Source organism: Lithobates pipiens, unplaced genomic scaffold (genome assembly GCF_037356315.1).
Source record: "Lithobates pipiens isolate NorthernLeopardFrog02 unplaced genomic scaffold, aLitPip1_a1.2 Scaffold_16, whole genome shotgun sequence".
Classification (NCBI taxonomy): domain Eukaryota; kingdom Metazoa; phylum Chordata; class Amphibia; order Anura; family Ranidae; genus Lithobates; species Lithobates pipiens.
Window position 1 is genome coordinate 102183338 of NW_027507748.1, and position 23556 is coordinate 102206893.

At 42.3% G+C, this 23556-nt stretch overlaps 1 protein-coding gene across 3 annotated transcripts in view; it reads left to right on the forward strand.

The window, feature by feature from the left end:
- Positions 1-23556, forward strand: part of ARL6 (ARF like GTPase 6) — a 108840-nt gene that overhangs the window by 39528 nt on the left and 45756 nt on the right. The window lies entirely within an intron of this gene.

The window sequence follows — 23556 nt, forward strand, 5'->3', positions numbered from 1 at the left end:
AGACTATAGTCTACTCCCATAGTAGTAGAACATGTCTGAGACTAGTGCAGAATGAGCCCTAAAAAAATGTAAAATGCGTCTATAAATGAAAACTATCCAGCCTGTTCTAAATCAGGTAGCCGTAGACTAACACAATGAAATGTCTTCTTTTTTTTTTCCAGTATACGCTCTCCTAACCTCATCATCTTTCCTCACTAGTGTGTGATGGCTTTCTGCCCACTAGAGCCTTTGAATCTGTGACAGCAGGTTCATTACAGAAATAATACTTAAAAGTAATCTGTCTTTCCTGTTTCTGCATGACAGTGCTCTTCAAGAGTGCTGAAATTAATAATTGAGAATCGCTGGTGGCTCTTGCTGGTGAATAAAAAAAGTTCAGTGGCTGGACTTTGTAAAGAAAAGGCCCTGTCAGTCTATGAGGGTTTATTGCAGGGATGTCAAACTCCGTTTCATCGTGGGCCGCATCAGCATTATGGTTGCCCTGAAAGGGATCGGTTGTATCTGCAAGACTATGCAAATGTCTTGCAGATTTTTTTTTTTTTATTTATATAAAATAATTGCCTCTGCATTCAAATATTATTGGCTTTAGTAATAACTTAAGACTAATGCCTTGTACACACGGTCAGATTTTCTGACGGGAAATGTTCCATGTGAGCTTGTTGTCAGAAATTCCATGTGTATGCTCCATCAGACATTTGCGGTTGGAATTTCTGCCAACAAATATTTGAGAGCAGGTGCTCAAATTTTCCGACAACACAACTTGTCGGAAATTCCTAGCATGTGTACACAATTCCGACGCACAAAAGTCCACACATGCTCAAGATCAAGCAGAAGACCCGCACTGGCTATTGAACTTCATTTTTCTCAGCGTGTTGTAAGTCACTGCGTTCTTGATGTTCGGAATTTCCAACAACATTTGTGTGACCGTGTGTATGCAAGACAAGTTTGAGCCAACATACTTCGGAAAAAAATCCATGGTTTTGTTGTTGGAAAATCGTATCGTGTGTACAGGGCATAAGGCTGCTTTCACAATGGGGCGGGCAGGCGTTGCCGGTAAACTGCCGCTAGTTTTAGCAGCACTTTACTAATGTTTTAGTGGCCGAATAAAGGGTTAAATGCACCTGTGTAGCACTGCTGCCGAAGCACTTTGCAGGCGATTCAGGAGCTGTGCCCATTCATTTCAATGGGCAGGAGTGGTGTACCAAAGATGCTGCTTGCAGGACTTAAAACTTCAATAAAATTATTTTTTTTATTTTAAACATTACAAGCAAGAAAAGAAAAAGCAGCTCTGGTTCACCATTATGAACATAAAAGAGCAGAGCAAAAGTTGAGCAATAAAAGGGCAATAGAAGAGATGGGAGAAAGGGAAGGGGACACGGGACGTATATTTACCCATAAACAACAATGTGGCATAGTATTTCAAGGTGATGCATCACAGTAGATCTCAATACTTTCAGTAGTGGAAGCAACGTTCGGAACATCTGGGTGGTGATTGCCTGGGAATGATACAACAATAACCGTGAAATCAACTTATTTGGAATATATCTTGGGTCGTCAAAGAGCTTCATGGGCATAGTATTTCTAGGGTGGTAGAAAGACAGAGGAATCAGTCAAGTTGGATATTTTGTTTACCTAAGGAGTTTGAGAGGGCTTGTTTTAGATACCAGTTTGTGAATTTAAATGGTTGCATTATATCCAGCAGTTCCTTCTGGGTGAACGTGGCCTCCATATATTTACGCCATCTGGCAAAGAAGCGTGTAGTAGAGCGAAAGTTTAGAACAATAGTGTCTAGTCTCCCTAGACTGAAGAGTGTTAACATTGAGCGTTTCAGAGCTGGGAGGCTAGGTGGTGTTGGTTTGATCCAATAGAACATGATTGTTCTACGAGCAACTAGGAGAGTTCTGTGAGTCCATTTGTATAAGGTTGAGTGAGCATGCTGACGATGGTGTGGGAGGTATTGATTCGCATCCAAATATACACAATAACACATTGTTGGGTAGCCGGATCTTATTGATTCTGATAAAGTATGCCAGTACAGAGTTCCAAAATCTAGTAATAGTTGGGCATTTCCAGAGGCGGTGGAGTAGAGTGGGACAATGTAGTAAATACCAGAGGCACCCTGAATAGCCACAACAGATTAATATTGTCGAAAGCTTTTTCGGCATCAAGTGAAATGATGGCTGAATCTTGGTCTGAGTGTGATTTTAGCTTACTCCAGTGCCATCGGAACCTTATGAATGTTCAAGGTGGCAGAACGCCCTGGAACAAAACCAGATTGGGCTGGGTAGAGTAAAGAGGGGAATAATGGAGCTAGATGTGAGGCTATTATTTTAGATAAAAATGAACGTCTACATTGATTATGGATATTGGACGATATGAGCCCAGGTGTAGAGGGTCTTTTCCTTTTTTTGGAGATTAGTATATTGTGTGCCTGCGTTCCTGTGGGGAGCTAAGGGCCAACATCCCACATAGCGGTGAAGACATGTTTCAGAGTGTCAGGAATAAAATCTTTTGTCAATTTTGTAAAATCCGGCTGTGTAGCCATCTGGGCCCGAAGCCTTGGCAGATGTTGGAGATTTAATAGTCAGCTGGATGTCCTCTAAGGAGATGGGAGCATTAAGATTCTCTAATTGAGTGGAGTTGAGCTGAGGTAGACGGGTCTTAGCTAGGAAGGCCTCTGCTTTCATCTGGTCGGTCGTATCCTTAGAGTACGGGGTCTTATAGTAGTCAGCAAGAAGTTTACTGATTTCCACAGGTGAGGTAACAACGTGGCCCACAGTGTTTTTTAAGGTGGAGACGTGGGTAGGTTGCCTCGGGCCTGAGCATAGTTTGGCTAATAGTTTTTCCACCTTGTTGCTGAACCTGTGGAAACGTAAGGCAGTGTAAGATGATTTAGCTGCCTCTTGCTGTGCTGCCCACATAATGTCCTGGCAGCACACCAATGCAGGGAAGGAGTTTTTCAAGAGCTATTTTTAGCTCAAGCGCCTGAAAAACACCTCTGCCTGAAAGTCTAGTAAATTATTACCGTGTGAAACAACCCATTCAGTTTAAAATAGAAATGAAAGGCAATACATTTTTGTACAGATGTATACTGTAAAAAACATAAATACCTTTATTTCTTTTTTTTTCTTTTTTTTTTTTGTGTGGTCGCATTCCATCCGTTGTCAGCTGCATAAGAGCTGGGGTGGGGAAGAAGCCTGGTCTCCTCTGATTATTGGAGGAGAGCAGGCTGAATTGCCAGCACACCTAGAGAACTGACCAGGCTGCGCTCTCCTGCTTAGTGTAGTCAGTTTTTAATAGGAAAGCAAGGGGACTAGCAGGATCGCCAAGGATTTCACACAAAGGAAGCAACACAAAGAGAACAGGATACTTTCCCATACGTGTACACGATACGGCAGCCACATATCTGGAATATGAAATGTTGGGGTAACAAACGCTTTAAGCTCACACTGCTGTAACAAATGATGCAAGTTTGAACAGGAGGGCTGTACACCGCTGATATCCACAAAAATGTTTGTCTGAGCAGTCTTCAATAAAGTTTCTTGTGCATGATACCAACAGTGTGTGACCCTCCCTTTTCAACCTGCAAATGATTATATTATAAGCAGATTTCCTGAGTACCCCACCCCCTTTCCCCCACCATCAGATGTCAACATCCTCCAGCCTCCCTTACATCACAGTGCACCCCCCTTACTTGTGCTGCTGCTGGGAAGAAGCTGGGGGTGGAGTTGGGAATCGGGATGCACGGGGTCAAGAGGAGTGCTGGAGTCAGCTGTCAGAGTCTACTTAATGCTGAGACCAGGGGAGACAGAGACTAAGGGGTGCTGTGGCTGCACAGAGAGGCACAGGATCTGTAGGACTTCTGTCCTCTCTACTGCTGAGATGGGGTGCAGGACTACATGCAGAAATGCAGGATCTGGCAGAGGAATTCTGCTAATTACTGAGACAAGGTGGAGACAGAGAGGAGGGGAGTGCTGCAGCTGCAAGAGCGGCATCACATGAAATGGCTTGGTGGGCCAGATTCAGCCTGTGGGCCTTGTTTGATACATGTGGTTTATGCTTATAGGTGCAAGGAATTTTCCTCCCTCGTTTCAGAATCTAGATTTGAACATCTAACAAATCAGTATCACAGTATATTCTGTAAATGAACAAACTAGTTTAAGTTTTCTTCTATTCTGAAAATGTGCAGTGTCCTATCATCCTTAGAACTGCTCATTTACAGTCTTTTAGCTGGCACTGGCAATTGTAACACTGGCAGGACTGTTGGGTCATCTCTCTGTAATGTAGAAAGCAGAGTTCCTGCTGCTAGGAGAAATCTGTGCTGGCCTTTTCCAAACACCTAATCTTAATCGTATCAGAGGTACTGTGTTCCCAGGTGACAGATATTCTGGTCTACTCTAAGAGATAACCATGTTGGGAATACATTGTATGATATTGGAATGGGACCTCTCTTTAAAGAACTGACTGCCTATTAGGGCAGTAAATAGCATTACGTGTCAGCAGGCACGCGCTTTATGCTACAGGATTGCAATGCACAAAGAAATGTGTCTTGCATAGGTGTGTTATGTTAGATTGGCCCTTCATGAAAAAAGATTCTCAGATGAAGGATACCCATCCACTAGCTCTGTCATCTCCCCTTTTAATAACCTAAAGGCTGCAATTGGTGGGGCTTGTCTGATATTCCAGCAGTCAGATTTAATGTTTTATTTTAGCTGCTCATACTTGAAGACATCCCAAAATTTGGACATGCCACATCATTTTTGATGCAGTGTACCTCACCAATGTAGTGCGTTAGGATGCCATTTAAAATGAATGGCACCACAACATTATTATTATTATTATTATTATTATTTAGGATTTATATAGCGCCAGCAATTTACGCAGCGCTTTACAATATAAAAGGGAGACAATACAGTTACAATACAATTAAATACAAAAGGATTAAGAGGACCCTGCTCAGAAGAGCTTACAATCTAAAAGGGTGGGGCAGGTGGTACAGAAGTTTATAACTGTTGGGAATGAGTTTATGGAAGTGGTAGGAGATTAGTTTGAGACGTGATAGGCTTCCCTGAATAGATGAGTTTTCAGGGATTAACATGTCAACAAATGAAACATGCAGTGACATGTTATGGTAACACGCACGTTCCTACAGCACATTGATGTAAATCGGCCAGATTAAACTCAATTAGTTGCCTTGGACAACAGCTCAAAATATACTGTCATTTTCTTGGCACATGTTTTGAAATCTTAGCTCCATACAGAGTCTTTATATGTGTTCAGACCAACTGCAATCTCTGATTCACCAGCAGGTGGTGCTGCAAGTAAATTTTGAGAATGCAGTTGCTGATGAACTATAAGCTGACAAGTTCATTGACCTGTTTCGTAGGCAGTGGTACCGATGCAGCTTCTCCCACCCTGCCTTATAGTTGAATATGTACAGTTACCAGGGCCTTATAGCTTGTGATGATGTTTGCAGTGTTACCTGTGCTCTAGTTGAATCTGTTTATACAGTTCTTTTTACTTGCCTCTGTAACCTCACCGTTGTTGCATTCTTTTCTTTATGTGACTGTCTTGCATACCTTGTACTAATATTCAAAAACCCAATAAAGGTCAAGGAAGGACTGAAAGAACTTTTTGCAACTAAGCTGCTATTACCCCTATATTAAGAGCTATCCATGGAAGATTGGTCCTTTGGTGTGTTTAACCCCTTCCTGCTGACCGCCTCCAAGCCCTTTAAGGGTTCTAAAAGCCAGGAAGCAGAGGCGGGCATTCAGATCATGTGACCTCTGTGATTGACTGTCACTGCGGTCACTTCTGATCGCTACTTTAGAGCAGGAGCTTTCCGATATCCACGAGCTGCCGTGCTGGGAGCATGCCCTCAGTGTGAAGGGCCACATGCTGAGAGGCTGCACATAAGTGTGCATTGTATACAGTTGTGTCTCACCAGGTGAATGGGTTGAGTTTGGTGGGCAGTACTGCTCTCTGAGCATGACGGGAGACATTTTTTGCCCTGACGCACAAAGCATCACAGCCATGCCACGTGTACATACAATCCCTGGCCTTGGCAGCTTAACCACTTAAAGTGGAAGTAAATTCCCCTATCGTTTTCAGCCAAGGAAGCTGCCATCTTTGCCTCTGTTTAATCTTCAACTGCTATGGTGCTGCACATGTGATTTGTTATGACACCAGCCGTTGGATGGTTTGATAGTTTGGCTGAGAGCACAGCCAATGTGCAATTAGCATTCCCGGCATGCCTCTTTTTCTTTTCTTTTTTTTTTTTTTTTTAACTGTTTAAATCGATGGGTTTACTTCCACTTTAAGAACCAGGCTTATTTTTCAAACGTGTTGTTTACAAGTTAAAATCAGTTTTTTTGCTAGAAAATTACTTTAATTAAACCACCAAACATTATATTATTATTTTTTTCACACCTTAGAGAATAGTGGCATTGCAATACTTTGTCACACCGTAATTTGCGCAGCGGTATTACAAACACAATTTTTTTGGGAAAAAATACACATTTTTGAATTAAATAAGAGAACGGTAAAGTTATGTTGTGAAAGATAATGTTACTCTGAGTAATTTGATACCCAACATGTCATACTTCAAAATTGTGCCTGCTCGTGGAATGGCAACAAACTTTGACCTTAAAAATCTCCACAGGTGACCTTTAAAAATGTCTACAGGTTATTCGTTTTGAGTTAGTCTTTTGCTAGAATTATTGCTCTCACTTTAACGATCGCGGTGATACGTCACGTGTGGTTTGAACACTATTTACATATGCAGGCGCGACTTAATTTTTTTATTTTATTTTTTACACTGTTCATTTAAAAAAAAATTGTTTTTGCGTTACTTTTATTCCTATGACAAGCAATGTAACCATCCCTTGTAATAGAAAAAAAGGCATGACAGGACCTCTTTAATGTTAAATCTGGGGTCAAAAAGACATCAGATCTCAAATTTACACTTAAAAGAAATATTGAAAAAAAAATGTCCCCATTAAGACCATGGAGTGGAAGTGACGCTTGACGTCGCTTCTGTCATCCAATGGTATGGAGCCAAGTGGGGACCATCTTTCCCTCACTCGACTCCATGCCTCACAGGAGTAAGGACCCGATTGTCTCCATCTCTACCGACGGCTCCGGTAAGCGGCGGAGACGACCGGAACGTGGCGGGAGGGGGGGCCCTCTCCTGCCCCCATTAAGTAATCTCGCGGCAATTCTGCCGCAGAGACCACTTTTATCTGAAAGAGGCCTGCCTGCCGTTTTTAAAAATACAGAGGTTATGGAGCTATCTGCATCAAATTAACCTCGGTGGGCGGTCTGGAAGTGATTAAGGGAGAGCAGTTGGGAGGATGGTAAACGAGTTTCAACTGCATGCTTTTACCTACCCTGCCTGCAAATGTAAACTAGGCCATTATTCCTCCTTTTTACAAGGAGATTTTTTTCTTTAGAGTCCTGAAACAAGCAAAGTACAAAAGTGCAATTATAAGATACACAACAGCATCTTATAAATAATGCGCCAGAGTAGGTTTTATTAGAAAAGCAGCAATATGGCCATGGTCACACGCTGTCCTATAAAAGAGACTTTGTGTGCTTTTTTTTTTTTTTTTTTTTTAAGAATATTATCAAAAATTTTGAGTAATATATATTTCAAGCATTTCTTTTAATTTTGATGATTATGGCTTACAGCTAGTGAAAAACCCAAAATTAGAATGTTACATAAGACCAATAAAAAAAAAAAAAGGATTTTTAGTACGGAAATGTTGGCTTTCTGAAAAGTATATCCATGTACAGTATAGTATGCACTCAATACTTGGTCAAAGCTCCCTTTGCATGAATTACTGCATCGATATAGTACGGCATGGAGGTTATTAGCCTGTGGCACTGCTGGGGTGTTATGGAAGCTCCTGTTGCTTTGATAGTGGCCTTCAGCTCGTCTGCATTGTTTGGACTAGTGTCTCATCTTCTTGCCAATATCCCACAGATTCTCTATGGGGTTTAGGTCAGGCGAGTTTGCTGGCCAATTGAGCACAGTGATACCATGATCGTTAAACCAGGTATTGGTACTTTTGGCAATGTGGGCAGGTGCCAAGTCCTGCAAGAAAATGAAATCGCCATCTCCATAAAGCTGGTCAGCAGTAGGAAGCATGAAGTGCTCTAGAATTTCCTGCTAGAGAGCTGAGCTGCCTTTTGACATGATAAAACACAGTGGACCAAAACCAGCAGATGACATGGCTCCCCAAATCATCACTGCCTGTGTAAACTTCACACAGGACCCCATGCAACTTGGGTTCTGTGTCTCTACGCTCTTCCTCAAGATGTTGGGACCTTAACTTCCGAATGAGATTCAAAATTTTACTTTCGAAGTACAGCCAAAAAAAGGACTTTGGACCACTGAGCAATAGTTCAGACCCTTTTCTCTTTAGCCCAGTTAAGATGCTTTTGACATTTGTCTCTGGTTCAGAAGTGGCTTGACACAAGAAATACAAGAGTGGTAGTCTATATCCTACAGTGCCTTGCGAAAGTATTCGGCCCCCTTGAACTTTTCATCCTTTTGCCACATTTCAGGCTTCAAACATAAAGATATAACATTTTAATTTTTTTGTGAAGAATCACCAACAAGTGGGACACAATTGTGAAGTGGAACGATATCTATTGGATTTTTGAAACTTTTTTTAACTAATAAAAAAAATGAAAAGTGGGGCGTGCAAAATTATTCGGCCCCCTTGCGTTAATACTTTGTAGAGCCACCTTTTGCTGCCATTACAGCTGCAAGTCGCTTGGGGTATGTCTCTATCAGTTTTGCACATCGAGAGACTGAAATTCTTGCCCATTCTTCCTTGCAAAACAGCTCGAGCTCAGTGAGGTTGGATGGAGAGCGTTTGTGAACAGCAGTTTTCAGCTCTTTCCACAGATTCTCGATTGGATTCAGGTCTGGACTTTGACTTGGCCATTCTAACACCTGGATACATTTATTTGTGAACCATATCGTTTTGCATTGTGGGCAAAAAGTTTGATTTTGGTTTCGTCTGACCAGAGCACCTTCTTCCACATGTTTGGTGTCTCCCAGGTGGCTTGTGGCAAACTTTAGACGAGACTTTTTATGGATATCTTTGAGAAATGGCTTTCTTCTTTCCACTCTTCCATAAAGGCCAGATTTGTGCAGTGTACGACTGATTGTTGTCCTATGGACAGACTCTCCCACCTCAGCTGTAGTTCTCTGCAGTTCATCCAGAGTGATCATGGGCCTCTTGGCTGCATCTCTGATCAGTCTTCTCCTTGTCTGAGCTGAAAGTTTAGAGAGACGGCCAGGTCTTGGTATATTTGCAGTGGTCTGATACTCCTTCCATTTCAAAATGATTGCTTGCACAGTGCTCCTTGGGATGTTTAAAGCTTGGGAAATCTTTTTGTATCCAAATCCGGCTTTAAACTTCTCCACAATAGTATTACAGACCTGCCTGGTGTGTTCCTTGGTCTTCATGATGCTCTCTGCACTTTCAACAGAACCCTGAGACTATCACAGAGCAGGTGCATTTATACAGAGACTTGATTACACACAGGTGGATTCTATTTATCACCATCAGTCATTTAGGACAACATTGGATCATTCAGAGATCCTCGCTGAACTTCTGGAGTGAGTTTGCTGCACTGAAAGTAAAGGGGCCGAATAATTTTGCACGCACCACTTTTCAGTTTTTTATTTGCTAAAAAAAGTTTAAAATATCCAATAGATTTCGTTCCACTTCACAATTGTGTCCCACTTGTTGGTGATTTTTTACAAAAAATAAAAACTTTATATCTTTGTTTGAAGCCTGAAATGTGGCAAAAGGTTGAAAAGTTCAAGCGGGCCGAATACTTTCGCAAGGCACTTGTAGATGCAGTACATCTTTGTGTGGTGGCTCTTGAAGCACTGACACCAGCCGTAGTCCACTCCTCGTGAATCTCCCCCAAATTCTTGAATGGCCTTTGTTTCACAATGCTCTCAAGGCTGTGGTTATCCTGTTGCTTGTGCACCTTTTCTACCACACTTTTTCTTTCCATGCAACTTTCCATTAATATGCTTGGATACAGCACTCTAAACAGCCAGCTTTTTTAGCAATGACCTTTTGTGACTTACCCTCCTTGTGTCAATGACTGTCAAGTCAGCAGTCTTCCCCCATCATTGTGTAACCTACTCAACCAAACTGAGAGACCATTTAAAAGCTCGGGAAACCTTTACAGGTGTTTTGAGTAATTAGCTGATTAGAGTGTGACACCATGAGTCTAAAACAGGGATATAGAATTAGTGGACCTCCAGCTGTTGCAAAACTACAAGTCCCATCATGCCTCTGCCTCTGGGTGTCATGCTTGCGGCTGTCAGAGTATTGCTATGCTTCATGGGACTTGTAGTTCTGCAACAGCTGGAAGTCCACTAATTGAATATACCTGGTCTAAAATATTGAACTTTTTCACAATATTCTAATTATCTGAGATACAGAATTTTGGGTTTTCACTAGCTGTAAGCCACAATCGTCAAAATTTAAAAGCAAGAAACGCTTGGAATATATCACTCTGGGGGTCATTTTTTTTTTTTTTTTTTTTAGATGTACCTGTATGTAGTAAGCACTCAGCAGAAAATAAAAATAGCCAGCACTATATGTTAATATGCCAAATCCCTCACAGCAAGAGTATATATATATATAAAAGTGCAGTGCTTGAATGACCTAACCCTAATGTGATGCCAAATACACACATCTAATCATGCAATAAGTGAAAAACAAAAAATTAGGTAAACGTGTATCTTGATTCATAAACAGAAAATATTGACTCCAACAGTTCAAAGAAATATATGGTGCTTCTCCTTTAATTAGACATCCAGATATCTCAAGCGTTTCCCCCGAATTTCCACGGATAACCACCACCAGCACACCGTACTCACCAGAATGTATGGCTGCAAAAATTCTAGGCAGCATACAGGCTCTAGAGCATGGGTGCCCCAGCTACAGGTCCCATCATGCCTCTGCCGTTGGCAGTCATGCGTGTAGCTGTCAACCTTACAATGTCTCATGGGACTTGTAGTTCCACAAAAGCTGTAGGGCCACAGGTTGAGCACGCCTGCGCTATAAGATCACTCCAAACAGTCTTTCCTCTAAGGAGCAGTCCCTTTTTAAGATGATGTCCCTCTGGGGGACACTGGACTATGGTTTTCCAGAGGTGACAGATGCAGCTGTTTGAAACAAGTGCTCACAAGCCAGAACCAAATGGAGTACTCATTGTGTGGTATTTATTGTAAAAAATCTGACATACAAAGAAGTATAATAGAAAATACAATCATGCAAGACTTACAAATATGGTTGCTGTATAAAGATCATGAAGCATGTCCGCACGAGCATGTGGTTAACACAGTGGAAATTCTGGAGAGTACTTGAGATATCTGGATGTGGATTTAACCACTTCACTACTGTGCCTTTTCAGGCACTCCTCTCCTACATGTAAAAATCATATTTTTTTGGCTAGAAAATTACAAAATCCCCAAAAAAATTTTAGCAGACACCCTAGGGAATGAAATGGTGGTCATTGCAACGTTTTATCTCGCATGGTGTTTGCGCAATAAAGAAAAGAAAACAGCTTTACGTATTAAAAAATAACAAAATGGTAAAGTTAGCCCAATTTTTTATATAATGTGAAAGATAATGTTACACTGAGTACATAGATACCCAACATGTCACGCTTTAAAATTGCGCGCACACATGGAATGGCGCCAAACTTTGTTACTTAAAAATCTCCATAGACGACATTTACAATTTTTTCACAGGTTTGCAGTTTAGAAGTTACAGAGGAGGTCTAGTGCTAGAATTGTTGCTCTCGCTCTAGCGCATGCGGTGATATCTCACTTCACGTGTGGTTTGAACGGCGTTTACATATATGGACAGGACTTACGTGTGTGTTCGCTTCTGAGCGCGAGCTACCTGGGACGGGGGCATTTAAAAAAAATAAAAATTTATTGTACTTTATTTTATTTTTTTCATTATTTTTAATTTTTTTTTTTTGATCACTTTTATTCCTATTACAAGGAATGTAAAGATCCCTTGTAATAGGAATCTGTTGTGACAGGTCCTCTTTAGGGAGACCATAATTCCCCACATCTCTCCTCCAGGTGGTAAAGCATGAAATCGGGGGGGGGGGGGGGGGATTCACCGATCTCATGCTGACAGCCGCGATTGTGGCTTTGTTTACATGCGGGGTCCGGGCGTCACGTCATAATGTCACGCCCGGGCCTCCGACGGTCCTAGAGATTGGTGACCATCTGGCCACTAGAAATCTCTATGGTCGTCATCCGGCGGCGTCCGACTGTTTCTCTGGGCCCACTCTGATGTCATGGGAGAGCCCGGAGAAGCATCGGATGGCGGTGGGGTGGGGGGGGGGGGGAGTCCCCTCCTGTCGCCTATAAGAACAATCAAGCGGCTGAACTGCCACTATGATCATTCTTATCAAATCAAATAATGATATCTGAATGATGCCTGTAGCTGCAGGCATAATTCAGATATCCCTGCACAAAGTTAAGGACTTCATATAACGGCGTGTGGTATTGAAGTGGTTAAACCCATGTTATAGAGCCTGTATGCTGCCTAGAATTTATGCAGTTATACATTCTGGTGAGTGTGGTGTGCCGTGGCGGTTATCAATGGAAACTCTGGAGAGCATTTGAAAAATCTGGATGTCTATTTAAAAGGAGAAGCATCATAAATTTCCTTGACCTGTTGAAGTCGCAATTTTTTTTATTTTTTTTTGCACAGACTAAAAATGTTTTACTTCTTCAGTCTATGAATGAAGATGCACGTTTACCACATTTTTTGTTTTTCACTTATTGCATGATTAGATGTATGTATTTGCTATCACATTGGTGTTATCATGTTTAAGCGCTGCACTTTTATTTATATACTTTTTTATTTTTTCAATAAGTAAGTCTTGGCTTGACCACACACTATATATATTTCTGTTCATGGATTGTTTTCCTACACACCTAGTAGCAGATGTAAATATCAATTTTATATATGTATGTAGAAAGCAAAATTTTATTTCAGGTTAGTAAAAAATGTGATAGGCCAGCGTCTGCTTTTGAGGAACAAAACTGTGTGCGCTGCCATAATATACGAGACGTATTACAAGAGGCATAAAGTGCAGAACAGAGGAAGGAGCCAGTTGATTCCCAGCAATTTTGTAATACTCTGTCAGGCTACTGATGTCATATAAAAAGTCTGCAATAAAAGGTACTTATGGGATATGAACTGAGACAAATTAGGACGCAGTAAAGAACAGACACAAAGCGGAGGAGAAAAAAAAAAAAAAAGACAAACAAAATTAATTTTGAGCAAAGAAAATATCAGTGCTTTGATTTTGCTGTCAGGGGAGAAGAGGGACTTTGAAAGAGATTTAAACATCAAAGCAGCTGACAGAAACAATTTACTTGATGTTTCGAGTTTTCATCCACCAATGACCATTAGGAGGCTGACCTGCAGTCACCGCTCCCGGAGAGGGAGGATGAGGGCCAAAGATACAGGAATGAAATGGAGGGAAAAATGAGACTGACAGAGAGGATGTAATTGAAGAAGTCCTGACATGACACTTTAGAAAATAATGGGGTTTGATAGGCAGGAATGTCTCGGATAATAATCATCCACAACATGGGGGGAAAATATGCAGCAGTGCTTGTTTCTGCATACTAAACCTGTCTGCAGATTGTTAAAGGTACAGCATAGCTTTGTGTGAAGGTTAACGGACCAGTTTGTAATGCAGTTAGTCAATAAACCTAAAATTCAGGTTATAAATGATCAACATCCACATCAGAAATGTAGTCATTTCAAAACTATTAAAATAAAAAGCATATTTTTTACCAAAATATATTAGTTTTTTTCTTTTAACCACTACAATACCGAGCACTTTCACCCCCTTCCTGCCCAGACTAATTTTCATCTTTCAGCGCTGTCACACTTTGACAACTGCGCGGTCATGCTACACTGTACCTATTTACAATTTTTATATATATTTTTTTTCCCCGCAAATAGAGCTTTCTTTTGGTGGTATCTGATCACCCCTGGGTTTTCTTGCTAACCAAATTAGACGGACATTTTTGAAAAAGATAAAAATGTCTTTTGTTTCTGTTTATAAAATGTTGTAAATACCGTATGTATTGGCGTATAACACGCACTTTTTTCCCCTTAAAATCATGGGTGCGTGTTATACGCCGATCTCCACTGATTTTGATGAGAGGAGCGAGCAGATCAGAGATGCACAAAGCCGAGTGTACTTCGGCTAGACTCTGCTCCTCTCGCAGTCCCGCCCCTGACTGTGAGCAGAGCCGAGTTTAGCCGAAATACACTAGGCTTTGTGTATGTCGGTGGCGATCGCTCCTCTCCTCTCGCAATCAGTGGAGATGGACAGGACCGTGAGAGGAGCCGAGTTTAGCCGAAGTACACTTGAGTTTGCGTATCTTGGCTCCGCTCGCTCCTCTCCTCCGATCGGTGTCAATTTTTAAATGACACAAGGCTGGCTGCAAGGACACTGGGGATGCTACAATGACACAAGGCTGCATATGGGCACTGGGAAGGCTGCATTGATGGGAATTTAAATTAAATGAAATTTTTTTTCTTTTAAAATCCTTTACAATTCACACCTAAACTCGGGGTGCGTGTTATATGCCGGTTCATGTTATACGCCGATAAATGCGTTAAGTCAATTTTTTTCTTTTACTGATGTGCACTGATGAGGAGGTGGCACTGACGGGCATTACTGATGGGCACTGACGGGCATTACTGATGGGCACTGACGGGCATTACTGATGGGCACTGACGGGCATTACTGATGGGCACTGACGGGCATTACTGATGGGCACTGACAGGCATTACTGATGGGCACTTATTGGCAGGTGTGATGGTCACTGATTGAGTGACGGGCACCTCTGATCACCCCCCCCGTCAGGAGAACCGCTGGTTGGCTCTCCTTTGCTCGCGTCTTGTCAGAGGAATTCCGATTTAACAGCAATTTAACTGCTAAATAATACCCACTTTGAACCCATCAAATATTAGACATGGAAACATGGCATGTCCAAGTACAGTGTAAAAAATATATACTGTATGCACGCTATTAAAAAAAATTAAAAATAACGACAATAACAAAATAGCAGATAAAATAAAGAAGAATTCTAGATAATAATTTTAAACATAGGTGCATTGGTTAGACCCATGTCTTTTTTTTTTTTTTTCTCAGGAAATGGGTGCAGAACTCAACCACACCCCCATCCCAAGGCTACTCCCACCCCCCCCCCCCCCAAAAGAGGGGCATGCTGCATCAAGAGGTGGATGTGGCCATATTGCACGAAGAATGCCTTGCCATTAGTGTGTTATGAACAGGGTTCAGGAGTGTGCTACCTACGTACAGGGTGCAGGGTTCAGGAGTGCGCTGCGTACAGGGTGCAGGGTTCAGGAGTGCGCTGCGTACAGGGTGCGGGGTTCAGGAGTGCTCTGCGTACAGGGTGCGGGGTTCAGGAGTGCGCTGCGTACAGGGTGCGGGGTTCAGGAGTGCGCTGCGTACAGGGTGCGGGGTTCAGGAGTGCACTGCATACAGGGTGCAGGGTTCAGGAGTGGCACGCTTTATCCCTTTTATGGGTCAGGTCATTGGAAATGGGGATCTTCACCCCTTCATCCTTTGTTCTGTTGCACATAAAAAGGTTCCAGTTAGGCTGTCTTACTGACAGAAGGATGAAGCATGGGCTTCCCCGGTGAAAGGGTAGGCAGTTTCCTGAAGAATGGCAGCAAACAGCCATTTGTCACAGACTGGGCTACTCCAGGGTGTGCATTGGTCTAGCTTAGATCACTAAGACCCCTTTAACATGGGGCATTTTGCAGGTGCTATAGCATTAAAGATAGCGCCTGCAAAACACCCTAAAACAGCTGTTCCATTCACTCCAGTGTGAAAGCCTGAGGATCTACCCAAGCAGATCCATCCTGGGAGCCCTACAGAAAGAAAGGGAAGATGAGCAGGGATTTAAAATTCCTGGACTGCTACATAGATTGCGTGAGCTAATCCCCCCACAGGTAATAGTACGAAGGGGAAGGTGTAGGGTGTTAGTTCACCAGGAACTGGCTGAGATTCAAACCATGTATGGGAAGGGTGAATGTACCAAGTTGATCAATCCGCTTGGGTACAACCAGCCTGACAAATCTTATATGCAGCAATCGCTGTCTTTTCCCGGGGGAATTGAGCGAATTTCTTTCCTGCAACCCATGGTTGGAAATTTGCAACGTGTATGACATACTTCACAAATGAAATAACTACTTGCCGCCCAGCCGCCGTCATACTGTGGCAGGTCGGCACGCTCCCGTGAACCGTTGTAGCTGTACGTCGGCTCCTTTAAGTGGTATAGCAGGCGCGCATGCCCGCTGCACTGCCGGGGTGCCGATTCTCGAGAACCGTGGTTGCAATGAGTTCTGACCACGAGAGGCAGAACAGGGTCGTGTGTGTGTGTACGTGTAAACACACAAATCCCTGTTCTGTGAGGAGATGCAGATTGTGAGTTCCTAATTGCTAGGAACCACGATCTGTCTTCTCCTATAGTCAGTCCCCTCCCCCCCACAGTTAGAACACACATTACAGAACACAATTAACCCCTTTATCACCCCCTAGTTTTAACCTCTTCCCTGCCGGTGACATTTATACAGTAATTGGTGCATTTTTATAGGACTGATCGCTGTATAATTGTAAATCATCCCAAAAATGTGTCAGAAGTGTGCGATGCATCTGCCATAATGTCGCAGTCTCGATAAAAATTGAAGATCACCGCCATTGCAGACTGGTTGGTAAGTAGAGCTGGAAATTTTCTTTGGTTTTGTTTGACATACGTCGCCCTTCCATGTGCTCCTTGCTGCAAAGGCCAGTAAACATGGTCAGACATTCCGACCACAAAATCTGTCTGATTTTTTTTTTTTTTTTTTTTTTTTTTTTTGACGATTTTGGCTGAAACTTGTCTTGCATAGACACGGTCGCACAAAGTTGTCAGAAAATCTGATCGTTCGGAACGAGGTGATGTAAAACAAGTACGACGGGACTATGTAGAGGCCAGTAGCCAATAGCTTTCGTCTCCAATTTTTTTCTGAGCATGCGTGCCACTTTGTGCGTCGGAATTCTCTACACATGATTGGAAAAAGTCAGATCGGATTTTGTTGTTGGAAAATTTTAGATCCAGCTCTCAAACTTTTTCCGTCAGAGATTCCGACAGAAAAAGTCAGAGCCCACACACGATCGGATTTTCCGACAACATAATCCGACCTGACTTTTTCCGTCTGAATTTCCGTCCGTGTGTATGTGGCATTTATAAGTGGGGGCAGTGGCCATTTGTTTTTTTTCTGCACAGCCTGGACATATGATCCAGTGGGGCTCCACAAAACCTGAATTGATTGGAAGATTGACGCAGGTAATTCAGACAGAACAAAACAAAAGGGAACACCTGTAATGGTAGAAATATGGGAGATGTCTGTTTGCAGTACATTTTCTCTTGTATATGTAAATATTCGGAGGTAAAAGTGGCATGAAATTGATCTTTTCTTTCCGTACCTCTATGCTGTCTGTTTTTGGACCATGCAGAGTCATGGCTGGCTTAATTGACTGTTTTATTTGCTTCCCTCTCAGTCACGATGCCTAACTATGTGTGTCCTCCGGCTTATATAGATATACTGTCAGCGACACACGCGCCCGCACTGTAGATCAAGCTTCTCCTGGGCACTTGACAAACTATTGATAGATAATGTATTTTGTGAAGCACCGTTCTCTGGATGCACAATCTGTTCTTGTATGTAGCCCTGCCACTGGGGTTGGAGCTGTAATACTCTGCATGGAAAGGAAACTTCAAAGTATATTACAGAGGATGTTCTGCTACTTCCCACTATTGTGCTTTGAAGGTAATACTGACCCATATACTTGGCATTTCCTATTCATTAATGAACAAGCCTGCAGATTTTCGGCCCAGCCTTCAGCTTATCAGCATTTGTGGATGTGTAGGATGTAAACGGACACTCCCTGGAAGTGTTCTTGTTAAATATCACACAGTTATACTCTAATTGGCGTATACTGGCTTTTTAGCTTTCAATATCTGTGCAATTTTCTCCTATGTATCGGGTACTGTTTTTGCTACTAATTGGGTATATTATATGGATGGTAATGTGAAAAGCAGAATGTTTCAGAGATCAGATTTACGTTATTAGGACATACATTTTGACATAGTTATAGTTGGTCAGGAATTATACCCCCTGTTGCTTTACATGTGCACTACTGCCCGCTGAATGCGACCCTTTTAACTAAATGGGCCCACACTGCAATTTCCCTGCAACCACGTGCAATACATGCGGTTGCAGTGCACTGGTGCAGGATTTGGGGTTTAAAGCGGAGGTTCGCACAAAAATTGAACCTCTGCAACTCGCGCATGTGCAGTAGGGAACCAGGAAGTGAAACCGCAATGCTTCACTTCCTGATTCCCTCACCGGGAATTGCATCGGCAGAAACCATGAGCCGAGTGAGTGCTCGGCTTCGGCTGCCGACATTGCTGGACTCCAGGAAATTTAAGTGTCCATTTATTAAATGTCAGCTGCTGCAGTATTTGTAGCTGCTGGCTTTTAATCATTTTTTTTTTTTTTTTTTTTTTTTTTAGGTGGACTCCCTCTTTAACCTCCCTGGCGCCGCTCTCCGCCCCCATGCGTCACAACGCTCACAGGGAACGGAGATCGGCTCCGTGATAGATCGAACGGAGCACAGCTCGCTCGTACAGCGGGGGGACATCGCTGGATCCAGGGGACAAGGTAAGTAACTATCCCTGCATTCAGCGATGTGGTCCCGAGTCTGACTCGGGGTTACCGCTTTTTGTATAAAATCTCCACCCCGAGCCAGACTCGGGAACACCGCCAGGGGGGTAAAGGCAGACAGTGAGGAGACGATACAACGGACGCTTTACTAGCCATTGTCAGAGCATTTTCTCCTCTCCCCTGCAGCTGCTGTTGGCCGACACAGGAGATTTTGTGACCAGACCGCATCGGATATGCATCTTTCTTTATAGTTATAGGGGTTAGTTAGCATAGGTCAAAGGAGAGGGGAGGGGATGGTTTGAAGGCTAGTTAGGTGTATAGCTGGAATTCCACTTTAACCACTTCAATACCAGGCACTTTTGTCCCTTCCTGCCCAAGCCAATTTTCAGCTTTCAACGCTGTCGCAATTTGAATGACAATTACACTGTACCCAAACACGTGTGTGTGTTTTTTTTTTTTTTTTTTTATATAATTTTGTTCCCACAAATAGAGGTTTCTTTTGGTGGTGTTTGATCACTGCTGGCATTTTTTTTTGCACAACAAATAAAAAAGGACTGAAATTTTGGGGGAAAAAACGTTTTTTTGTTTTGTTTCTGTTATAAAATTTTGTGAATAAATACATTTTCTCCTTCGCTGACAGGCACTGATGAGATGATGCTGACTACTCATTCCAATGGGCAGGGCAGTGAAAAAGTGGTGTATACACCGCTCCTCCACTGCCCTAAAGATGCTGCTTGCCGGACCTTTTACCCCCCGTCCCGCAAGGGCACCGGCCCAATGTGAAAGCACTCGGGCTTTCTGACTGGGGAGGCATGAGAGGCAGTTTTCAGGCATTATTTTTATGCAAACTGCCTCAATGTGAAGGGGGTCTTAGTAAATCAATCCCATTGTGTTTGTACTGCAGCCATTTCTACTAGTAGCACTGAAGCTTTATTACCTTATGCCACATTCTCAACTTTTTTTTTTTTTTTTTTTTCAACATGGAGGATCCCTTAAAGTAACTTCCATTTTCGGAAAACCCCTGCTAATACTTATTATATCTACAGCTCATGTGAAATGTGTGTGATGGTCAGTGGGAAGAATGCTACTTGTGTTCAGTCGAAAGATTCCCCCACCACAACCTTAAAAAGATCATTGGTTAACAGCTTTGGCTGATCTGTGATTGTCATTTTTCTTTATTGATAAATATAGCTATTAAAAAAAAATTAAAAATAAATCAATGGTATCAAATCATTAAAAAGCCACAGTTGCTCAAGGAACCCCTAGAAACCTCTGGAGGAACCCTCGTTGAGAAAGCCTGTTGTATACCTTGCTCACTTTTATGTTTCTAACACTACACTTATTTTATATCACAAAATTATAGACTTTACTTCTTTATAAAATAAAATAAAAATCACAAGGATAACACACTATAGAGTCTGCTCAGGAAATAATACATGGCAGCCTGTGTAATAATGTATCTTTAAGAAATAGATGGGTAGATCATTCAGAAAATGGTCATGTTCACTGAAAATGAACAATCCTATCTAGCAGAGATTAGAAGTAAATTGATCTTTGTATGTTTGTTTGTTTATTTATTATTTTTTTTTTTTTTGGGGGGGGGGGGGTTGAGGGGCATGCTCAGGTTTTTATTGCATGTAGTGTCCCGAATAGAGATTTCTACTCACTTCCTATCAGATCACAGGAACAGGAAGTGAGGTGGCATCTTTGCAATGTAACCAAAACACTTTTTATTTTTTTTTATTTATTTTTTTACCTGTGAAAGACTAAAATCTCAAAGATTATTATTATTTTTTTTTTTATATTCTTTTGTTTGTGTTCCTATTTGGAAAATGTACCCTCACTTCCTCAACTGGAGCAACACATTGGGGTTGATTTACTAAAACTGGACAGTGCAAAATCTGGTGCAGCTGTGCACAGTAGCCAATCCACTACTAATGTCAGCTTTTTCATTTAACCACTTAAGCCCCAGAAGGATTTACCCCCTTAATGACCAGGCCATTTTTTGCGGCACTGCATCATTTTAACTGAAAATTGCGCGGTCGTGCGACTTACCCAAACAAAATCGATGTCCCTTTTTCCCACAAATAGGGCTTTCTTTTGGTGATATTCCATCACATCTGCGGTTTTTATTTTTGCGCTATAAACAAAAGTTCGAAAATTTTGTTTAGTTTAGTTTCTGCTATATCCAAAAAAAAAAAATATATATATATTCATATATATTCATCAGTTTAGGCCAATATGTATTTTGCTACATATTTTTGGTAAAAAAACAAAACTCAATAAGTGCCTAAGTGTAGATTGCTTGGTTTGCGCAGAAGTTATAGTGTCTACAAAATAGGGGATATATTTATGGACCTTTTTTTTTTATTTTTTTACTGATAATGGCAGCAATCTGCGTTTAACGGAACTGCGACATTGAGGTGGACAAATCTGACACTTTTTGGGGACCAGCGACAACAATACAGTGATCAGTACTAAAAAAAAGCACTAATCAATGTATAAATGACACTGGTAGGGAAGGGCTTAACACTAGGGGCGATCAAGGGGTTAACGGTGTTCCCTCAGGATGTTCTAACTGTGTGGGGGATGGGTTTACTGGGACAGCGTGTGCCCACACTATCTCATGCATAGACCGACGTAGAGTATAGTAGGTTGGCAAGTGGTTAAAGTGATTGTAAAGTCTTGTGTTTTTATTTTTATTTTTTTTGTTTCAAAGTAACAAGCATGTTATACTTGCCTGCTCTGTGCAGTAGTTTTTCACAGAGCAACCCCAATCCTCCTCTTCTCTGGTCCCCCCGTCAGCACTCCTGGCCACTCCCTCCTGCCAAGTACCCGCATAGCAAGCAGCTTGCTATGGGGGCACCTGAGCCAAACCGCTGCTCTATTTGCCCATTTTAGACGCTGTTTGGCCCTGCCGCTTGTTCTCTCCTCATTGGCTCACTGACTTTGACAGCAGCATGAGCCAATGAGTTCCTGGACAGCCATGGCTCTTGTGCAACATCACTGGATTGAGATGGGGGCTCAGGTAAGTATTGGGGGGTTAAGGGGGGGCTCCTGCCCTTAGAACCACTTTAAGCTTTGACAAAAAACTGGAAGCTGGTTTCTATGCAGAGCTGCACCAGATTTAGCACTCTCCAGTTTTAGTAAATGAGGCACACAGAATGAAACTAAATCAAAACAACACAAATCAGGCCATGGATTCAGCACAACACAAATGCAATGATTACAAAATATTTTTATATTAACCTCCAGTATTTTAATTCATATAAAGGAAGGTTTCTAAATGAGAAAGAAATAATTGGGCTTGTATAATACATGATTATATGAGAGTTTATTGCATACTCGGCATGTCTTTTCATCAAAAATATTAAGAAATCCATCAATGTCTACAGAATTCTCCCAATGCTGCTGCACATTTATTGAATGGAAAACGGTGATAACAGCGCTCCAGTTGTTGTTGTGAATTAAAGTGCGCAGTCCTGAAATTTTTTATCTAGGTAATGAATTGTTTTATGCTACCATTGTTGGGTCAAAACAAGAAAATAGAGTACACAAAGGAGTAAAATTGCTTATTTTTAGCAAAGCCGAGAAGTTTTTGATCAGTATGCAGTAGTTTTTTTTTTTTTTTTTTTTTACCTTTTAATGACAAGGTAAAACAAACCTTAAAGGAGAAGTACGGCCAAAGCTCTTTTGGCTATACTTCTGTGGGTCACAGGAGTGCACTTTGTTCTGCACTCCTATGACCAGGATTCAGCTGACAGCGGACTAAAGGCTAATGGTTGACTGACAACCATACAGCCGGTCCAGGTTTTGGCGAGATCCCAACTTTGGCTCAGTGCAGCTAACCTGCAGAAAAGCTGCAGGTACACTGTGCTGCACCCACAGATAAGTGTGAAAGTAACCTAATAACCTTTTTTTAAGTGCTAATATGCCCATTGCAAAAGTGCAGTGTATGTGATGTTTAATACACTGACCTTTTTCCTCTTCCCTCGCCAGGTTGCTAGAAAGGCAAAGGGCACTTGGTATCCCTCCTCCTGGGACAGGAGCCGGCGCTACACACTTATGCGTCTCCTACTCCCTCTGGGGCTGCCTTCTTCCTCCACTGCCGACGCCAGCTTAATGCACTCTGATGCTTTGGGATGGCAGGTCAGCAACTGTTGATCCCAATCTGAGCTTGCTGACACACCATCCCAGAGCATGGGTATGCGCTTCCCTGTTTTGAGGTCGCGGGCCACATAAGAAGGGCCAGCAGGCCACGGTTGAGCATCCCTGCTGTGGATTCTGCAAAAAAGCTTGTGTGTTAATATCCTGTGCTCTCTACCTATGTTGCACACATCAGTTGCACTGTTCCAAGCTATCTGTGTGGACTATAAAATGCCTTCTCCCTAAATTATGGAGAAGAAGGGGTATTCTGTCCGACTCCTGTTCTAGGGTGATGACACTGCTCCTCCTTAGAGCATTGTCACTCTAGACCAGGAAGTAGGGGTGCAACGGATTGTCACCGATCTGTGATCCGAATTGGTCAACCTCTGCTGATCATGTGGCTTTGGAAAGGCTTCGGCCTAGCTCCGGAGTGGCGGCCATCTTGGTACACCCGGCGGCCGCTGCTGTCTTGTCAGGAAGTGATGTTTCGTCGCCACCATCTTGCTACACCCCTCACTCCTGCATAGTAATGATAGAGTGAGAAGGGGGCAAGCGGACATCTTGGTACACCCAAGATTTCAGA